This window comes from Numida meleagris, chromosome 17, assembly GCF_002078875.1.
Source record: "Numida meleagris isolate 19003 breed g44 Domestic line chromosome 17, NumMel1.0, whole genome shotgun sequence".
NCBI classification, from domain to species: domain Eukaryota; kingdom Metazoa; phylum Chordata; class Aves; order Galliformes; family Numididae; genus Numida; species Numida meleagris.
The window spans coordinates 1,394,093-1,398,820 of record NC_034425.1 but is presented as its reverse complement, the minus strand read 5'-3'; positions in this window follow the sequence as shown (position 1 = coordinate 1,398,820).

The window sequence follows — 4,728 nt, the reverse complement described above, 5'->3', positions numbered from 1 at the left end:
CGCAGCCAAAGCAATTCGCTCCTTGCTGATCCCTCTGCTCCTGGCTTAGGAATCTGATGGCTCTCATAAAGGTGCAGACCTGGCATGGCAGTGACCTGGCAGAGGACACAGCCGCTTTCCTTGCCAGTGAGATGCGCTCAGTGCACTGTGCCCATGCGCTGACTGCAGTATCTTTCCAGTGGGGCTGTGTGAACCACAGGCTGAGGCACTGCCCCTGTAACCAGAAATGTGCAGACAGATCTGTCCGCAGAGCTGGGATTCGGGCACTGCCTCTCTCTGGGAGAGCCTTTCCCCGTACAACAGAGCCTTTCTTTCCCATAGTTGGTTTCTGTGTTGGCTTACAACCAACAGAGGCCACAAGCCACCTGAGAACAGGACGCTCTTGTGAGAGGCTCCTTGAAGAAACTGCACAAAGCTCAGTGCACTGGGAGTCTCCCTGCCCAGGAACCCAGCTGAAATGCAATCCCGAAGCAGTTTTGCTGCTGTTTTTGGGGCAGTTTTAATGGGGTACGGGGCACTGTCACCAACAAGAAGCAATGGGGTAGCTCCAGCTGCACCCCTTCTCCAGCACATGGTCCTCAGGAGGCGATGCGAGGGACGAAGGAAGGGGCTGCACGCAGGCAGCACCTATATGATTCCATATCTGCACACCTGCAGCCCATCATTAGCCCCTTCCCACGCAGTAGGGTGACCCAGGGGCACGTTGGCACTCTGAGATGTGACGTGCTGGGGCTGGCATGAGCAGTCCACATACAGCTGAGACTGCGTGACAGCAGAGATTCCTCCTCTGCTTAACTTCACAGCCATCACAGAAGGAAATATGCGCTGATCTTCAGTTTGGAGCCAACTTCTGCCCCTCGTAGAGAGCCATCTGTGCTGGATCATGGCTGAAGCCTGCGTGCTGCCTGGACACCTCTGCATGTAGATGTGCTGTGTTATAAATGGAGAACGCTGATGAGGGCAGATGGGTTACACTGACCTCCCTGCTGCGGGTTTGGGAACAGTTCCCCATGTTTTAGGGTAAAAGAGTGGGTGGGTCTGTGTGCAGCACCAGTCTCTGTACTCAAACAGACCTGCCCAAGTGCATCACTGAGTGCAGCAGAGCGACACGGATACGGTTCGGTTGTCAACACATGGCCGTACCCAGCAGGTAGGTGCACGCTCTTTGTGTCAAGTTTCTATTCCAACAGACACACGAAAAACAAAAGCACTCCCCGCAGCCGGGCCCTGCACACATGTGCAGCTCTGAATGGGGGTTTCACTCCGGCACACGCTCAGTGTCCTTCCAGGGCTGTGCTCACCCTGTGCTGCTCAGGTAACCGCTGCCCCAGGCGGCTGCTGGGTGATTTCAGAGGTCCCCACACTGTGGGGGTTTCATTCCTCCTTTGTGCTTTTCTCCCATCTTCCTTCCTTCCCCAGCTCTCCATCCCAGGCTTTAAAAGGGATGAGGGGTGGAGCAGCTTTTACAGGGGGTAAGGGAACTGCAGTGCCCCCACCTTGATCCCGCTGCCGGGAAGGCGCAAACAAACCAAAACTTTGCAAGGACATGGAATCAATGGGGAAATGAGGGATTTCTTGGAGCCAAAGCACATTATACCCACGGTGTTTTGGGAGGGGGAAGGAAGGTGACTGTGTAGCTCTAGGGCTTCCCATGTGTTTGTGAATGAGATGGGTGATGGAGCAGAGGACACCTGAGTTATTTTTGTAGGTGAGGCTGAGCACAAGAGGAAAGTGAGCAGGAAAATCAGAATTTAAAGGTAGGATTTCTTTACCTATCCACAGACTGCAGTGCAGTGGGGGCCAGCACATGGGGCTGGGGGGCGGTAGGGACATGGATCTGTTGGGATGCAGCCTGGCTCTGAGATGCTGTGGCCATGCACAGGGCAGGGATGCTCACCATGCCCAGGTGTGCGCCTGTCCTGGATGGGTTCTGCGCCCAGCCCTGCCCACATGAACAAGCGTGAGGTCAGGCAACAACCTGCCCCTGCTCTGCCCCACCCCACGGGATGGAAGCTGGAGCTCGTGCAGCCTGAAAATCCACAGTGGGAGCAGCCCTGCTGCCCACTCATCAGTGCTCTTAGTGAACTGGAGCAGAGGGGCTGTGATTAAAAGCGCTGTTTCCTGCTGCGTGCCATCGCCGGCAAAAGCAATAAGCGTGAGGATTTGATCTCATTCCAAAACTGCCACCTTGGCACCCACGTCATTTCTGGGAGCTGAAATGCAAGCCCTTGGCTTACGTGCATGCAGCGCTTCAGGTCTGCACAAAAAGCCAGGTCTGGAGGTGGTGTCCAGCAGCTGATGTTGGTGCTGGCAGCACATGCACCCAGAGGCACACAGTGGCTGCAGCACCAGCAGCCGCCTCCTGCTCCCTTGGCTCTCCATTGCTGCGTGCTGGTGTGATACCAGGCGCAGTGGTTTCTCATCAGCTGTCTGCTCAAGCTGTTTGCTTGCCCGTGTTATCCTAGAGGTGAGCAGTCATCCCTCCTGTTGCTAGCGCTTGTACAGCCTTTATCCGCCTGTTTCCACCCTTGCAAGACATGCTGATGCTGCTCAGACTTGCAAAGCCCATGATGTATTATTATCTTCTTCTGCTTGCTTCTTACCGTGGGTTTTTCATGAAGTCTTGAACGCAGCTTAGTTTAGACAAACCAAAAAGGCAAACTAAGGCCACAAAACCAGTAGTTCCCTTGGATTCCCTTCCCCCCTCCCCCAGTACCTCCATCCTCTCTACTTGTTAAAGACAGAATAAACCAGAATCTGGCTGGGTGAGATGTGACATAAAATAACACTTGGTCTGTGACCTGTTCCCTTGCAAACAGGAGGAAAACCATCCCTTGGCTTGAGCTGTGGTGGTTCAGACGTGGGCCAGCAGAGCCTTCCCTGCAGGCTGGGTGGTTTGGCAGGAGCAGCGCTCAGACTGAGTCCCTTTCTTCCTGCAAATACCTCTCCTTCCCTCAGAAACCCGGCCAACCTGCTGGGTCTGTTACGACAGCAGCCACACAATGACGGAAAATTAAAGCATGGAAGAACAAAGTTATCTGTGAACAGAAATCACAGCTGCAAGAGAGGTGCTCCAGAGCTCCTCTTTGACTGAAGAAGAGCTTTGTGCACTGGAGGTGGGCGCAGGGCGATGGTGCAGCTGTGAGCACTGGAGGACAACAGCCAGGAGGGAGCTGGTCCCAGCGCTGTGACAAGGGCCACTGGATGTGCAACACCGTGCCCACTGGTTGTGCAAGTCCCTGCTCACCATTGCTGGTGTGGTTTCAGGAGCCAGGAACCACCCCATCTCAAAGCGCACGGAGCAGCGTGCTGCTCCCCAGCAGGGAAGCCCTGGGCTGGGCAGCACATTCCCCTCTGAGCTGGAAAACCCCTCCTGAACTGGTGCCTGAGGTGAGCACTTCATTTTGTTGCCTAGACAGAGCCCTTCCACAGAAATCATTACGGAAAACACGGGGAACCGACCTCACCCTCACCATTACTCGGGTTGCCATGAGCAAATATGACCCCACGTCCAGAGGCTGATGCTGAAATCCTGCTGCCATCACCAGGGACAGAACTCACAGGAGGGGAAGGTTTCCAGAAAGGCCTCTGAGCAAAATGAATTTGGGGTCAGGACCCCAGAAGTGGTGGCACTGAGGGGCTAATCCCCTACCCTGGGTCTTTGGCAGCTGTGTGGGAATCAGCTTCTCTCTACAGCAGGAGCTCCTGCACGCCGTGTGCCTGTGGGATGCAGCGTGGCACCAGGCTGCGTGGATGTAAGCTATGGAACGGCACTGCCCAAACCTCGGCCACGGCACGCTGGGGAAGCAAATTGTGATGCTGGGAGGGAAAAACCCTCCGCAAACAGTAACCCCACGTGCACGTGTCCCTGCTGCCCTGCCCACGAGGCCGCCGTCACGCTGCGATGCTCTCAGTGGTGCGACCACCCCACGGCCAGGTCCTAGATGAATGGGAGCACGATGGGATCCAGCGGAGGGGAAACGGGCGATGCTGCCCCATCTGCGTGGGGGGTGTGGGGCTGAGCCCCCCTTGGCAGTCAGCTGAGCGGCCACCTCCGGCCTTTCTCTCCCGGGCAGGAAGGAAGTGGGTTATTTTAAAAGCTGGGGCCCAGGTATGGAACTGTATCTCGTGCTTTTTTCTCATGTAAAAAAGGAGGTGGGAAGGGATACGGCGCTGGCTGCCATCCCCGTGCCCTATGTCAGGGCGTTCTCCCCGTGTTCCCAAGCAGCTCAGAGCCTGAAGCGCCGCTGCCGGGTGCCGAGCCGGCCCCAGCCGTGCTCATGCAGCTGTACACACGGGCTCAGCACGGCGGGGGGGGGGGGGGGCCGTGCAGCCTCACCTGCAGCCTCCCCCAGCGCGGCCCCATCTCGGCTCAGCTCCGCCGCCGAGTCACGGGTGGGACAACGTGACCCCGCCGAGCACAAGCAGAGCTCCGCACCAGGCCCGTGCCAGCGCGGTGACGAATTTCCCCGTGACCCCTTCCCCGGGTGGGGGCTGGGGGTGTCGGGTGTCCCCGCAGCTGGCAGCGGGGGCAGCGGGGGGCACCGTCCCGCGGCGGCGGAGAGCAGAGGCGCGCTGCAGATGCGCGGAGCAGATGCGCACGGCGGGCTGCCAGAGCTGGCAGCGGCACAAAACTTCGCGCTGGAGCTGGAAAAGCCGCCCGCTCGGACAGACTCCTCCTTGTCTCTCGTAGCAACACCGGCCGCTCCCGGCGCGGGGCAGTCCGGG